At 44.3% G+C, this 16,715-nt stretch overlaps 8 non-coding genes across 8 annotated transcripts; all 8 read right to left on the reverse strand.

The window, feature by feature from the left end:
• Positions 1-4,589: 4,589 nt before the first annotated feature.
• On the reverse strand, positions 4,590-4,661 carry trnap-agg (transfer RNA proline (anticodon AGG)). Its single transcript has one exon. It is a non-coding gene; the product is annotated as a tRNA-Pro (tRNA).
• A 670-nt stretch (positions 4,662-5,331) lies between these two features.
• trnap-agg (transfer RNA proline (anticodon AGG)) lies at positions 5,332-5,403 on the reverse strand. Its single transcript has one exon. It is a non-coding gene; the product is annotated as a tRNA-Pro (tRNA).
• A 636-nt stretch (positions 5,404-6,039) lies between these two features.
• Positions 6,040-6,111, reverse strand: trnap-cgg (transfer RNA proline (anticodon CGG)). Its single transcript has one exon. It is a non-coding gene; the product is annotated as a tRNA-Pro (tRNA).
• A 1,299-nt stretch (positions 6,112-7,410) lies between these two features.
• Positions 7,411-7,482, reverse strand: trnap-agg (transfer RNA proline (anticodon AGG)). Its single transcript has one exon. It is a non-coding gene; the product is annotated as a tRNA-Pro (tRNA).
• A 4,065-nt stretch (positions 7,483-11,547) lies between these two features.
• On the reverse strand, positions 11,548-11,619 carry trnap-agg (transfer RNA proline (anticodon AGG)). Its single transcript has one exon. It is a non-coding gene; the product is annotated as a tRNA-Pro (tRNA).
• Positions 11,620-11,715: 96 nt separating this feature from the next.
• Positions 11,716-11,787, reverse strand: trnap-agg (transfer RNA proline (anticodon AGG)). Its single transcript has one exon. It is a non-coding gene; the product is annotated as a tRNA-Pro (tRNA).
• Positions 11,788-13,520: 1,733 nt separating this feature from the next.
• trnap-agg (transfer RNA proline (anticodon AGG)) lies at positions 13,521-13,592 on the reverse strand. Its single transcript has one exon. It is a non-coding gene; the product is annotated as a tRNA-Pro (tRNA).
• Positions 13,593-14,475: 883 nt separating this feature from the next.
• On the reverse strand, positions 14,476-14,547 carry trnap-ugg (transfer RNA proline (anticodon UGG)). The gene has a single exon. It is a non-coding gene; the product is annotated as a tRNA-Pro (tRNA).
• Between the last annotated feature and the right edge of the window lie 2,168 nt (positions 14,548-16,715).

Below are 16,715 nucleotides of genomic sequence, written 5' to 3' on the forward strand. Positions count from 1 at the left end.
CTTTTTATCTTAAGGTGACTCGATCGTAGTGTAAAGAACGCAGATCATTGCTGTCAGTAGCACAGTGCAGTGAACGGAAAACAAAGCAATAATAACCAGCTGAAAAAGGTCCTGACTTGAGATTAAAAAGGTGCTAGAAGTGTGCTGTGCTCACAGGAGCGATCCATGTCATCCCAACCACATGCTCATGATGCAGATATCTATGACGGAATAGAAGTTTGCGGTGTTTACATCTGCAGGGTGGTGAAATCCGCTGGTGAAATCCGTGTTTTCCTGTTCCAACGCTGGGCTGGAGAGGGCTTGCACGACTGCTGTGGTGTGGCGAACAGAGACAAAGAGGCTCTAGCGGGGAGATGCGCTCGCAGCCAGTCTGTGTCGTGCCGTCTGTCTGTTGAGGTTGCAAACATGAAGCGTCGAACAGGGTGGTTTTATTCCCATTTATTCCCCCGTGGTCGTCTCATAACAAAACGTTTACAGGTCACTTGTCGTCCAAGTCGTGCACCTCCGACTCTGACTCATGAGAGGTGCTGTTGCAGCGTGAAACCTACCTGTCAATAGGAAGCCGCCACAGTATAACTAGACATATACGCCACAAAAGCAGTGTCAAATGCACACAAAGTTCATCAACAAACAGGATGTATTGCTCCGGACAATAAATGGCCAGCGCTGGATGCACCAGTCTTTGTTTTCCCTTATGTCAAACAGTCGATCGCTGCCTTAAATGAACGTCTACCTACTCATCCGTGTGTTGCGACCATGTTTGCCAGATCAACGCCACCAACCTCAGCGGAACAACACCCATGACCCTCTTAGCACGCTGGAACTTGAGGGTGGCTCGGGTTAAGGGTTATGTTTAGGGCGCCTATGAATGCTGGGCACGACCAAGCCTTCTGTTGGCACCGCTTTTTGAGGCAATGAAATCGCAGACTATCCTCGGAAGTGTAGAATAGTCGCCGACTATCCCAGCGGACCTCTCGGAGCGGCTAGGCGTGAAAACCAAAATCGAAAAATGTAGAACACTCTACATTCCAAAGGTTTATTTCTGCTCATTCAAACTCCAGCAGGTGGCGCTTCACGTGACATTTCTTAACTCACTGCTCAGAAAGGATGTGTGGATTAGCCACCCCTGAAAGTCTGCGACTGGGAAAAGTAAAGTCTAGCAGTCCAACTTTAGCAAAACTGGAGTTCAATATATATCGTATACTACTGTAATACCAGACTTATTCTGGTAATTGAAGCCCTACATCAATGCTACACTTTATCCGGGGTTTGGATAAAGAGGCCGGTGGAGCAGCTCATCCAATTTGGATGCTTAGTTTTAAGAGGAACTTCTCTTTGGGCGTTGACCTCAGATGGGGATGGAGCGCAGCTATTTATACACACACTGTGTCTTTAAAGATTAGATGACTCAGTGTGGATGGATGTGTTGGATCCATTTTCACTGTTGGACCATGCTTTGTGAAGAGACACCCGCTCTGAGCCCCCCCCCCCTCGCTCACACACTCACACACACACATCGCCTTTATCCATACGGCAAAGCTCAGCAATTGGGCCGTATCCAAACCTTTGAATGGAATACAGACATAAAGTCGTTCAGTCAGCACAAAACTCCCCTGTTCACAGGCGGCATGCACCACCCCCCGAGTCCCCCACTCCGCCATTCGCTTCGCTCACATCACTCCTCTGATATGGGCCCCTGGAGGCCCCCCACAGACCTCAAGGGCGGAAAAGCTCTGTCCCGTTTCGTAGTTCCTCTGCCGGGACACCGCAGTTCGGAGCCAAATTGAGATTAAGGCCTGGATACAATCGATTGAGAAGCCCCGGAAAAAAAAAAAAAAAAAAAAAAAAACTGGACACGTCTCTAACGTCTTCTTCTGCTTGTTTCACTTTAAACTTCAGGTTGCTAACTCTGGAACAAAAAAAAAAGTTTGCTGTTTGGTTTCAGCAAGATGGCGGGACTGACAGTCGGAATGATGGATTATGTAGAGTTATTTTTTCCGGTTTGAGGTTCAACGCCGCGTTGAATCATTGCCGAGTGCAGCACTGTTGATTGTGTCAGGAAGCGTCAGGATCGTAGGGAATCTTTGTATATGTTCTAATTGTAAAACTTGTACACTTATTTATATTCTTTTTTTACACGTATTACACAGTAGAGAGCTCTGACTACATTAAAAATGCACTATATTTTTCTATCCTGCACCCATTCTCACACACGCTCACACACACAGACACACACCGTTTCAGTTGTATATAAGTTGTTCATTTAGGACCAAAGACAACAGATAGGATTTGCATCTTTACTACTTTGACTTTAGTTAGTTGTACAGTGATTCGAAATGTTGATTTATTATTTATTTTTTTTCTGTGAAGACAGTGTGAATACTCAGCGAAAAGAGTATTTTCTCCAGCAGCAAAACTGTATGATCCTTAAATTAGATCATTTCTGGTACCTTAGTTCTGTTTTTTTCTTTCTTTTGCTTTGTAACCTTTGTAATAGACTGTACATATATTTTTGGAAATATAATGCAATCTCTACAGAACAACTGGCTTTTGTCTTTACTTCATTGTTCCGCTGTGTTATTCGCGGTATGTCACTACTTCACTATGACACTGATACTCGAAGTCTACAGATTAATGGTAAATATTAGTGACGTGTTTTATGAGGCATCATGAAACAGCGTCAATAGGGGGCGCTCTTGGTTTGAAATTAAAATGATTGTTCAAATCCACAGATTGTCGAGCAAATAGCGCCATCTAGGCTTCATGAAATAGTGTCCCCATTATATGAGCTTTCACGAAAATTTTTTATTTTTTCAAATCCTTGGATTATAGTGTGCCATCTAGTGGACTAGCAAGCTGCTTCATGAAACCTAAAATAGCTTCATGAGACCAAACAGAGCACCAACCTCTTGTAGGTCTTCAACTAGATTGCAAAACATAAAGCAAATGGTCAATGTGTGTGTCATGCAAGCAAACCCAGGCACACTACTGCCACCTGAGGCTTCATGAAACACCGGCCTCATTTTCAAAGCACAGTACGGGGCTCTCTCTGAGTGCTTTTCCCAGATTATTATGTTTATCGCTATTTAATCTGCATCCAGATTTTTAAATATCCATAAGAAATGATTCCAATCATAAACACATCCTGTCAAGAAGGTGGTTGATGGAGACAAATGCGATAAAAATCCTCTGTGTTTGACAATAAAACGCAGCCCTGCTTCACCAATATGGCAGTATCTGACATCTAATCTGGGAGTCACACAGGAATATGGAGATGAATGGCTGGAGAGCGCAGAAATTGATTACAAGCAATGCACCGGCGTGACTAATGATTTACCTGTTTTAGTCTGGAGAGGAAACAGATCATGGCCCATTTAGAAGACAATGCGTTTGTTTTGCTCACATCAGGTGTTTCCTTCTGGGAAATATAACGTGGTATTTACAGAATACAACAAAGTAGGTTTTACATGCCTAATCTGCCGCTCACGTCACGAAGACGAATGGAGGTGATTCCTGTGCAAAGTGTCGCCGATTTCCCAAACAGAGTTGATGCTTTATCAAAAGTTTGACTGCCGCCTTGTTTGAGACAAAAATGAGAACGGTGTGTTTTCCCCTGTGGTCTGGAACACTTGAGCAGCTGGTGGTCACATCCGTGCTGGATGGGTCCATGCATCATTCATTCCTATGTGACTCAGTTCAAGTATAACTTGCCTGTGACCTTCAAGTCAAGTCCTTGGTTATAGCTCAGCAACGTTGGGTCAGAAGTTCTTCATTTAAATGCAGTTCATTTCCTCACCACACGTAATGAAGTTTCATAGCATCTATTGACTCCATTCAGTCTCAGAGACTTTTCAACAGGTTTTAATGGACGAAGAAAATCATGTCATGTGGTGATTGATTGGTGTTTAAAACAAATGTCTAAACTTGTCCCATGATTTCCTTGACATTTTAACCCCTTAAGGCATCAGGATACAGTATTACCAGTAGTGATGTGCTGATGAGGCTTCACGAAACAGTGTCGTCATTTTCAGGGCTCGGTAGGGGGCGCTCTTGGTTTAAAAATGATGTGAGGTTTCAAAGTAATGGTTGCTCAAATCCAGAGATTTTAGGACAAATAGCGCCATCTTGTGGACTCTGAGAATGGGTAAGCTGTTTCATGAAGCCTCATAAGCATGTCACTAGTTGCCAGTAAATAACAGGAGAAAAAAATGCTGTTTTAAGAGGCTTCAGTGAAGCCCTAAAAGGTTGTGTTAATTCGAACTCCCAGTAGTTCTTCTGAGTACTGTGTGTTTTGCCCTCTGGAGTCCTACAACTGACTTGCGACTCCATATACGTCTACACACTCACTTGTTTGTCACTTCCACAGTACTGCGAATAATATCCATATTGTGTAATATACTGTATATTGCAATATTTTAACCAAAGCAAGCAAAGACCATTTGAGCCACTGGATCTCCCGCACAGACACTTATGGAAGAGGAGTGAAGCCGCTGCTGGTGGTACCGCGCAAAAAAACACAGTTTTGGAAAATTATACTCACAATCTCTCATTCTACAATGGTAACATCCCAGCCATTGAAAAAGAACAATGGGCTCGTCCGGGATTTGAACCCGGGACCTCTCGCACCCTAAGCGAGAATCATACCCCTAGACCAACGAGCCACATAAAGCTGTTCGCTGGCTTGACTCAAACGAGCACTGAACAAATATGCCTCTTTGTAAAAGTATGATTTATTTTTTCTGACCACTTGGGGGCAGTATATTATAGTGATGGACTGATGAGGCTTCATGAAACAGTGTCCTCATTTTCAGAGCTCAGTAGGTGGCGCTTCTTGCGTTAAAAATGTTCAGCGGTTCCAATGAAATGGTTGCTCAAATCCAAAACCTATAGAACAGAGAGTTAAATCTAGTGACCTCAGAAAATGGAAACACTGTTTCATGAAGCCTCAAAAGGTCATCTCTAAAATCCAAGATTATCCAGGTGGCCAAAAACGTCTTACCGACACTGTCTCAATTATTTGCTTTATTTTATCGTAAAAGTGACTGTTATGAAATGCCATGAATGAAATTGTTGCCTCGACGATGACTGTGTTGCCACTGCTTCATGAAGCCTCATCAACCCGGTTGTTACCATCTCAACACTCCACAGCTGAGACACATGTAATTCACTGACTGAAATGCAAAGCACTACTCTCGCACCCGAAGCGAGAATCATACCCCTAGACCAACATATGGGGAGTTGCTGACTTGACTAGAACAAGCACAGAACAAATGTGTCTCTTCGAAAGGGAGTCTGTGATTGGCAACATTCCATCCATTGACAAGAATCAAAGGGCTCGTCCGGGATTTGAACCCGGGACCTCTCGCACCCTAAGCGAGAATCATACCCCTAGACCAACGAGCCACATAAAGCTGTTTGCTGACTTGACTCAAACGAGCACTGAACAAATATGCCTCTTTGTAAAAGTATGATTTATTTTTTCTGACCACTTGGGGGCAGTATATTATAGTGATGGACTGATGAGCTTCATGAAACAGTGTCCTCATTTTCAGAGCTCAGTAGGTGGCGCTTCTTGCGTTAAAAATGTTCAGCGGTTCCAATGAAATGGTTGCTCAAATCCAAAACCTATAGAACAGAGAGTTAAATCTAGTGACCTCACTGTTTCATGAAGCCTCAAAAGGTCATCTCTAAAATCCAAGATTATGCAGGTGGCCAAAAACGTCTTACCGACAGTGTCTCAGTTATTTGCTCTATTTCATCATAGAAGAGACTGTTATGAAATGCCATGAATGAAATTGTTGCCACTGCTTCATGAAGCCTCATCAACCCGGTTGTTACCATCTCAACACTCCACAGCTGAGACACATGTAATTCACTGACTGAAATGCAAAGCACTACTCTCGCACCCGAAGCGAGAATCATACCCCTAGACCAACATATGGAGAGTTGCTGACTTGACTAGAACAAGCACAGAACAAATATGTCTCTTCGAAAGGGAGTCTGTGATTGGCAACATTCCATCCATTGACAACAATCAAAGGGCTCGTCCGGGATTTGAACCCGGGACCTCTCGCACCCGAAGCGAGAATCATACCCCCAGACCAACGAGCCACACATGGGGAGTTGCTGACTTGACTAGAACAAACACAGAACAAATATGTCTGTGTTGCCACTGCTTCATGAAGCCTCATCAACCCAGTTGTTACCATCTCAACACTGAGCAGCTAACAGCTTTACACTCCACAGCTGAGACACATGTAATTCACTGACTGAAATGCAAAGCACTACATAGCCACATTTCTGTTAACAGCTACTGTCATAGCAGCGTGACAGCTCTCAGTGCAGCAGGACAGTTGCAGCACGTTGGAAAGCTGGCGTGATGCGTATGACGCTAGGAAAGCAGGGTTTACTTGTGTGGGCGCAGGCATGTGGATGTGCCTCTCTGGTGAGGCGAGGCCTCACTGGGTAGCAATGTCAGGCATGAAGAGCAGGGAAATCGCAAAGTGACCTATTGTAGACAGTGCTGAGGCAGAGAAGTGAGGCCCCAATTGTGACACCATTATCTTTCCATCTGACGCATTATTCATGGCGAATGAATAGCCAAGAGATCCCAAAGGTCCCGCTGCACTGACAAACAATAGAAGAGTATTTGTGCTGCTCTGTGCCGGGAGATTATTTACACGCTGACATGTCGGATGCGTGTGATATGCCATCTTTTTTTTTTACGAACAATTAGGCGGTGCATCTCATAAAGTGGACCGTGATTGTTAACAGCTGTCGCATTCTTTCAGTGCCACAAATGGAGATAAGATTTGAACGCATCCGAAATCAGCCACAATTCATTGCATCTCTGCAGTCGGCGAATAATAAATAGCACAGGCAGCTGGTCGCTATCCTGGGGAACATATCGCTTTTCTCAGGCCTTTTCTACTCATTTTAGGGTGTCGGATTTTTTGGTTTTGTTTTAACCAGGTGGAAGCAGCTGTCCACACATTATCGACACCGTGTATGTTGGTGAATGGATGAAAACTTGGTCTGCGTGCCAAGACAAGCAGGGCCGCTGCATGGAAGTATCACCAAGAGCAAACTGTTTAGCACCATATCCAGTACATGTATTAGACATGACAAACAATTTCCTTTCAGATTCGACCCGTGCGCATCTTTTCATCTTTAGGGCATGAGCTGTCAGCCTATTGCTTCTGCTGGTCCAGTTTTTGTGATCACATCCATGGACCTCAGTGGTTTAATTCCACGTCTTAATTGAAAGGAACGGCCGTAACAACTTAAGGGCTCGTCCGGGATTTGAACCGGGTTGCTGACTTGACTACTGTAGAACAAGCACGGAACAAATATGTCTCTTTGAAAGAGAGTTTGTGATTGGCAACATTCCATCCATTGACAAGAACCAAAGGGCTCGTCCGGGATTTGAACCCGGGACCTCTCGCACCCTAAGCGAGAATCATACCCCTAGACCAACGAGCCAGATAAAGAGCTCCGCTGATGTGACTCGAACAAGCACTGAACAAATACACCTCCTTGTAAAAGAGCAATTGTTTGCTATTATGCCATCCATTGAAAAGACTGTCGTACAGGTTTTGAACCTGGGACCTCTTGCATCCTTAGTGAGAATCACACCCGTAGACCGACGAGTCAAATGGCAGGTTGGTCTAACATCTTGGAAATGAAAGAATAAAACGTGTCACAGGAAGACGCTACGTCTCGTGATGTGCTCATGAGGCTTCATGAAACACCGGCCTCATTTTCAAAGCACAGTACGGGGCACTCTTGGTTTCAAATGTGTGTGTGGTTTCATTGAAATGGTTGTTCAAATCCACACATTATTGTTAGGAGTACGGAGTAAATTGTGGTGGTGGAGGTGGTGGAGTTAATTCAGATACTTCCCACTGGAAACTTGGTCCTTGGGTGAGGCTGCAGAAGCAGCGCTATGCAGAGGTGAGTATCAAGTGTGGTTAAACATCCAGTCCAACTGTGTATCCCAAGATTGTTTTCCAGACTTTCTCTTTCTATGTTTGTTTTTCTATTCATGGCACTGTTCATATAATGCTCTTTGTGTAGAAGCTGTAATAAAGCTGCCGATGGATCACCCTCGTCTGCTGCACCAGCCCAACATGTCAGGTCAATACGCAGAGGCAGGACTCGATGTGGGGTCCTTAATGGGGTGTCATTGATTCCTTCTGGTGCACTCTCGGTGGGTGTTATGGAGGAGACAGCCCAAAACAAGGACTTTTCTGAGGAAACATCAGAGGAGGTGTATTCACTTTGCTGTGCCCTTCAGTTACACAGAAGTTGTTCCTTTGGGCGATGGGGAGCGAAACTGTTGATAAAACAGCAGCTGAGGAAAAACAGACTGCCCTTGAATGTACCCCACCACCTTCCAAAAGACGCTCACAATAACCTCTTCTGACGCGTCATCTTACTGTCCTCTGAAAATGGTGGTCCTGTTTCGGACAGAATTTTAAAGAGGCAGGGAACGGAGGGACCTGATCAGTTCCTGCATGATTTTGCGGCATGTTCAAAGAAAACTGGTCACTACTTGGACTAACAGCAATAAATATTGAGTTCATCGAGACAGTACATTTAAAACTCTTCTGACTGAGAGACAACTGTCGTTTTCATTGGAAGGAGGAAGTATACATTTATATAACTTGATATATATTGACTTAAGGAAGGATCAAAATAGTGTGTGCAATGTCAACTTTGCACGGCAGGCATGAAATATTGCTCCCTAAATATAATAATTAAACATAATCTGAATTATTTGTTAATAACTACTTTGCAAAACATCGCCAGTTTCATACATTTACATGAGGAAAAGGATTTATTTCTGCTAGAATTGAATACCAAGTTGTCAGCAGTGGTGCAGCTGACAGCTGTGTCGCACGACTGCACTGCCGCAGTACCAGAGAAATGGTTGTAGTGTCTGTTTGGAAAATCCCTCCACAGCATCAGGAAGGAGCGACTCAGGGGTGGTATTGCAGTTGCTCAACCTCAGTGATGTATGTATAAAAGAGCTGAGCTAAGAGGCTAAGCCGTCTGTTCACCAAGTCACTCTTCGTCCTGGCCCTCACCTATGGTCATGCGCTTTGGGTCATGACGGACAGAAGGAAAGCTTGGACACAAGCGGCTGAAGTGTGTATTCTGGTAAAACGAAACTGTATCGCTTAAACTGACCTCACAGATGGCAATATCGGTGAAAGTAGCCAGTTTTTGACTCATGAGGAGCCCAAGTCCTGCCCATCTACTTCCACCTTATGGGACGTAAGTATACCAAAAATATGAATGGGAGTCAATTGAGAGATAAAAGTTGTTTTCTGATTTGTTGTCCAAAGTATGACATATTTTCACAAGCAAATAAATAATACATCACACTTTTTTTTCTGTCCGATCATAGGTCCCATATACCGACCGGAAGGGGCGGAGACTTGGGCTCCCTATAATTTCTTTGCTACTTTTCAATAACCAGTAGCCACTCCCACTTTGTCCAGGGCCTGGAGACAATGGCAGCTGAAGTCGGTGTGATTTTCTTCAACCTAACACCAAGGTGTCCACCTTTCTGTCCTGCAATGTATGCTGGGACATTTCACCAACGCTCAATAATTGAAGAATGTCACCATGTGGGATGACTTCTTAACAAAACTGACATAAGAAAATCTCAACGTAATTTATCTTTTTAAATGAGCGTTTCCTCCTGGGCACATTTCAAAGTCGAGCAACCTAATATCAGGATTTTTACTGGCGTAAACAAAAGACTGTTTGTAACCAGGGACACGCTTGTGGTGCAGGAACTGACGTCAAATAGTACGAACCAAGCCAAAACAAGACACACACTAACAATACAAATACTAATGCAAGCGATAGAAAATGTCGTGACGATAAAGTCTCTGAAGCTCGTGCGAGCTGACATTGTGGAGCAGCAAAGGAAACAAAGCAGCATAAACGCAGCGTTCATCAGTTACAGAGGAGACGGTGATGGATGGAACGTGGGCAGCGGTGTCACAACATCAGAAGAGGTGAAAAATGGCTGCAATTAACAGCAGATCATTGCTATCATTATCATAAATATTGCAAGGTGAGGGGTAATTTGTATGACGGATTTGAAGGAGTCGGACCGAAGTCTCAAGCTGATATTACCTTCCCCTTGACTTATGACACATTTATCGGAAAAGAACAATTTCAATATCAACGGAGATTGAGCTGGAAACGCCGAGGGACGTTCGCGACAATCCATTTGTCGCAGGGAAGTGTTGCCTTACAGATCTGCAGGTTTACTTCGGGGTCAAACGGTCTAGCACATTCAACAGTCTCGGTATAAACTTTCCTCTAAATACAGAACGAACGAACGAAAAACCAACAGCTGAATAAACATCTAGGCTTCACAGACTCATGTCCCTCTGTTTTAGCCACCAAGTTGTTCAGTGTGTCACTCACATGTGTGAGTGACATGTTTGACTTTACGATGAATTGTATTTTATGTCGAACACGTTTGACAAGCGTTCTTAATGGAAACATGATCAAACTCCATCTGTACACAAACGTGGTTAGCGCACGTGCCGAAGCTTCAGATTACTGCTGCAATTCCATACCCTGCATTTGCATAAGTAATTACATTAGTTTCACCCAGCTGCAGAACCTGACTCAGTAATTCTCCCTGAGGAAAATTGAGGATGGATTGCTGACAAACGGTGCGGCTACATTCACATGAATCACCAAGACGATTCAGGTTTAGTTGAGGATAAAGGGGGGTTTTGCCCATAGTAAGTGACTTAAGCTGTGACGATACCGTGACCTTGTCCAGCATCTCTGACTGGCCCCAGCGAATCTGAGCCTCTCTTTGGAAGGATGGTTGCTTTGGGCAGTGCAGGGCACCTTCAGTGTCTTTTCAGATGGAATGGCAACAGGGACCGTATGCCCGAAGGTGAATAAGGATACACCAGTCAACAAAGGGTGACTAAGGGAGGTGGCAGAGAAGCAGTACGTTGAGGGTGAGGCTCACTCCTGACTCCTGCTGGACGTGAGGGCCCACTGAAGGACCTCAGAGGACCTCAGCTCATGGACAAACAGTCTGTCCTTGGAAGCTCTGCCGGGGTGATGCTGCCGCTGAGCCTCCGCAATTGTCTGTTCAGTGTCCCTCTGAGTTTAATTGGATTTTTAATGAGTGACTAGCTTGTGTGGAGGCCAGAGTCAGGCGATTTAGACATGTGGATGCAAATGTCCGAGCACATAGATACAGAATGTATTCCAAGAAAAACAATAACATTTCCTCTCAAATTCTACCACCTTTGTCATATTCATCGGCCAAAACGGTTCTCTTCCTCATCTTCTTTCCAAGGGACTTTTGTTACTGAGATATATAAAATATGAACGGCTTGTCAGGGATTTGAACCAGGGACCTCTTGCAAAGCGAGAATCATACCCCTAGACCAACAAGCCACATGTTGTTTCTAAGCGTCTTGACTAGATCAGGGACTAAACAAATATGCGACATCCAGGAAGCATCTTTGTTTGCATCATTGCTGTTTAAAGAATGGGCTCGTCCGGGATTTGAACCCGGGACCTCTCGCACCCTAAGCGAGAATCATACCCCTAGACCAACGAGCCACATGTTGCTCCTAAGAGTCTTGACTAGATCAGGGACTAAACAAATATGCGACGTCCTGGAAGCGTCTCTGTTTGCATCATCGATGTTTAAAGAATGGGCTCGTCCGGGATTTGAACCCGGGACCTCTCGCACCCTAAGCGAGAATCATACCCCTAGACCAACGAGCCACATGTTGCTCCTAAGAGTCTTGACTAGATCAGGGACTAAACAAATATGCGATGTCCAGGAAGCATCTTTGTTTGCATCATCGATGTTTAAAGAATGGGCTCGTCCGGGATTTGAACCCCTGACCTCTGGGACCTACACACAAACATGATAAATGCCGGGCAGTAAAGCGTCTGATCGCTGTCTTGGCGCACAACATGGTTCAAAAACAACTTCTCAAACTTCCAGAACACTGAGGTGAGCAGCTGGGAGCTGCAGGAAGATTGCGCTCGGGAACGGGAGCGCAACGCAGCGGTCCTGGACTCGCGATGTGTGTGTGGTTGATAACTCACATGTTTTCGCCTTTATTGGGTTGATATACATCTGATTTTATTGACACCTCATTGGTCAAACATGTGACCAAACCTGCACCACCCCAGTCCTTTGAGGACTGGATTGCCCACCCCTGCCCTAGAACAACAAGCCTTGCAGGTAGATGTTTCTTGTCTTTACATTTCAGGATACACCTAAACAAGGACAGAGTATGTTGTAAACTGAAGAAGGACTTGAGACGAAGACAACCAGTAAGGTTTAGGGATCTGAATACGGTGGACATGAAGACTTTAGTTTTGACTAGGAAGGAAGATCTAATAGGTAAAGGTGGAGGAGGCTGACTTGGTCTGGCAACCCCAAGGAAATGCAAAAAGACAAAGGTGAAGATGAAGTATTTAACGTATGGCTTTTTATAGTGGACAAGAAAAGTTGTTTCAAAGGTCCTGGCAAACACCATGTTGAGGCTTTGCGATTTACAATAAAATACACAGGAGGATGCAAATTGAAGTGGTACACTATGGACATTGGATTCAAATGTTGTCAAGTGAGTTTATATTGCCACATATCTTTACTTCACTATAAACGTTTCCAACTCAAAGTCATTGATTCTGTTATCGATTTTTGTGAGCTAAAACCAAAGCAACAGGTTCACAGGATGAATGCGACCAATCTCCTTTCAAAATCGACCACTTGAAAGTGAGTATAAACACCGTGCAGTGAGTGTCACAGAGTCGCAGTGGAAGGGATCCCATTTTTTCCTGAAAGTCCTTCATCGGATGCGCACAGTTTGTTCTGGAACAGATGCTAATTACATTTTAATGTGCTATTAAAATAAAACCATAAATCAATTTGTTGCACAGTTATTGGGGTTTAAAGTCTTTGCAGCCCCATGGGGGATTTAATCCAGCTTCTGGGCTGGTGTTTCTGTTGGCGTGAGTCTGTGCATTAGTTGCTCTCTTTCAGCAGCGACCCTGACGAAAGACCTTATTGAATGTCTGACCACAGTACCTTCACCCGTCTCTTGGTTAACCAAGACCTTAAGTAGTTAATAGCAACATTCCCTTCCTCAGAATTATAGTCTGATACTATTCACAGCGAACTAAAGCAACAGAGAAACATAATGTGACATAAGAGTCTCCTACATGTAAGTTACCGCAGTTTGACATTAAAATATGTATGGTGTTTGTGGATGTATTTCCAGCGGCACTCTTGCAAGAGAAACAGCGTGTCTGACAGTTTGTCATTCTGGGCGTTCAACCAAGCCCCAGTGTTGCTGTCATTCTGAGCTTCACGAAACCGTAGTGTCAATATTCATTTTCTCCTCTTCCTTCAACAGTGATCATGTCTCCAAACTTTACTACATGTGCTTCCGCCCTGTTGTTCTTGCTCACTGTGGATGTGATGCGTCCGGTGAATGGACAGTGGGCTCGTCCGGGATTTGAACCCGGGACCTCTCGCACCCTAAGCGAGAATCATACCCCTAGACCAACGAGCCAGACAGACTTCCTTGCTGACCTGACTCGAACAAGCACTTATCAAATATGCCTCTTTGAAAAACAGCATAAAAATGTTATTATCACATCTATTGAAAAGACTCAATGGGCTCCTCCGGGATTTGAACCTGGGACCTCTCGCACCCTAAGCGAGAATGATACCCCTAGACCAACGAGCCACGTGATGTTTGTTTTCTTGACATGTGTTTCATCTCATGGAGAATGCACACACAGTGGAGGAAAGACTTCAAGCAAAGGTACATTTCCAATGGTTGTCATTTAAAAACTGTATTATTTGTGGGTGTATTTTCAGCAGCCGAGGAATCACAGGGCTCATCCGGGATTTGAACCCAGGACCTGTCAGGACCTAAAACGAGACCCATACCCCTAGACCAACGAGCCATTTGACTCATTTTCCTCTCGCGTCTTCAGGGTGGTCGAATTTCATCTTCATCTTCAGCTGGGAATTTCATCACGACCATTCTTTAAAAAGTCTTGTTCAGGATTTCTTGCACTCTTACCATGAGTGCGCTGCATCATCGTTGCCATTTCCTTCTCTGTATTTTGTCCATGGACCTCGTTCGTCTCACGTGGGTCACATTTTTAAAATAGAGCGCAGCAACCAACGAGTCATATGATACACTTCATCTTGACAGTTTTTTTTTTTCAACACAATTGAAGAAGACAGGAAGTGTGGTTGTCATTTTAAAGTATACATGGTGTTTGTGGATGTTTTTCCGGCCCCAGTGCTGAGAGCCTCAGAATTACATTCCCAGTAAAAGGTGGATTGGACGCATGGTGGCGAGACTCCACTTCCAGGCTGTGGCCACTACAGTTGTCTTTCATCTATATCAATTCTTTAAAAGTGAGGTGAGAAGAACCAATGGGCTCGTCCAGGATTTGAACCCGGGACCTCTCGCACCCAAAGCGAGAATCATACCCCTAGACCAACGAGCCACGGGGGTTGTGTAACACACGCGGAGCAGCCGCGAGGAGATAAGCTATTGAAATCTTCCTGTCAGACTTGGCTGCCCTGATCTGTTGTTTTAGCAGAATTAGGGGGATCTGAGGTGGATTATTGTCGGGGCTGAACTAACACGATGCAGGACGGCTGCTCGCTTCTTACATGTTCCACACATTGACACTGTTGTCAGAGTGATGTGACGGGGAACCAGAGGCTTTTCTGCACACAATGATTAATGAGAAAAGTGTATTATTATTCACACAATGGAGGGAGGATTCAATAAATTCCGAAGTGAATACTTTCTGCCATGTTTTTTATCCCGGAATCTTGCACCACTGCCGCATCATGCTGACCCTGTGGCGTTACCGGCGGAGTCGAAAGGCATCGCGCATTCATCCCGAAATGACTTTTATTTCACGCAGACACCTGCAGTCCAGGATCTCTGGTCAAAACATCCGAAAACACTAGTCCTGCGCAGCTCTTCAGAAGATTGCCGGGTTATTGTTCCCTGACTTTGCTCAACCCCAACAATCCCTGCTATTTCACATTGTTGAGGACCAGAAACATATAATCATAATATTTATGAGCTGGATAAAGAAAGGACGCTCCGGCGGCGAGTGGGAGGTGGAACCAGCAGGAGGGTGGCGGAGTTTATCATCCACTGGTCCGTCAGTGCGAGTCAAACATGTCTCTTAAGTGAAAAACATCTCTGCGGCTACCTGCCGCAATTTGCTACAGTGTCGTCTATATTCAAATTTAGGGAAGAGACAACAAAGCAGCGACTAAATGAAGGCACTTTTTTAATCAACAGAACAGAAAAGGTTATCGTCAGCGTACAAACACACCACTAATACATATTCAACCACACGGAAGGTCACACGTTGTTAATGGTTTCCATTCTTTTGTACACTGAGCGCATGAATCTGAATCTGAATAGAAATTTTATTTTTGTTTCCAGTGCTAAGTACTGCTAAGGCTGAAGTATATTGACTCTTTATTCAAACAGTAGTCAATGGAGCTATTATTTAAGAAAAGGCTAGCAAGCAATAGGGCAGCATGTGGCGACACCTGGAGGGAACCTGAGCACTTTTCCTGTGAGGGCTTTGTATCTCATAAGTGATGTGCTTAAAAAGGATGTGAGGTCTCATCGACACAGTTGTTCAAATCCACAGACTTCAGAACAAATAGCGCCATCTAGTGGGCTCTGAGAATGAGTAAACTATTCATGAAGCACATCACTATATTATAAACACACAAAGGTACTGATGTGCTGATGAGGCTTCATGAAACAGTGTCCATATTTTCAGAACTGTATAGGTGGCGCTCTTGGTTTTAAAATGATTCATTGAAAGGGTTTGGAGTGGCATCTAGCATCCTCTGAAAATGAGGACACTGTATCCTGATACCTATTACTAAATAAACAGGTGACTAAAGTGTCAGTGGGCGTGATGGATTCATGAGGCTTCATGAAACAGATTGTCAGAGATCAGTGGGTGGCACTCTTTTACTTTCATTGAAGTAGTAAAATCCAATGATTTTAGGGCAGGGGCCGCTACCTGGTGGGCTCTGAAAATGAAGTTTCATGAAGCCTCACCGGCCTATCACCAGTTTCGATCATCTTGTCCTCTTACATTGCAGCAATATCTGCTGGCTGTGGAAAATACTTCCACTGTGGCGGTGAGAGCATAAACAGAAGTCACGACTGTCTCTTCATTTGCATCACTTTCTTGCCTGTAGCCACAAAGTGATGCAGTTAGAACCGATGGGAAGGAATTGATGTAGAGCCTTCCATGATCGTGTAACGGTCAATGATGAGAGATGTTATGGAGGGTGGAAGAGCGAAAGCTGTCATCCAGAAAGAGGTTGAGGTAAATGATATCTGTTAAAGGTAATAAGGTTCAATAATTCAGAGACACATGCTCAACATCAGTGAAAGTGACTTCCTTTGTTCTCATGCAAGTTGAGGGAGGAACTGAATAGAGACGTTTGAAATTCCAGTCAGTCCTGGTGTCGTCCTATATGTCACTGTCGAACACGTTATCTGTCAGTTGCAATGTTGCCTGAAGACGGCAGCCAGCCCTGTGGGAGATTTCACTGTGACTTTTTGGACTGCTGCTGGCAAGAGTGAAGTCATCACATCTCTATTTGCTTCAGCGTGGAA

This window comes from Synchiropus splendidus, chromosome 15 (assembly GCF_027744825.2).
Source record: "Synchiropus splendidus isolate RoL2022-P1 chromosome 15, RoL_Sspl_1.0, whole genome shotgun sequence".
NCBI lineage: Eukaryota > Metazoa > Chordata > Actinopteri > Syngnathiformes > Callionymidae > Synchiropus > Synchiropus splendidus.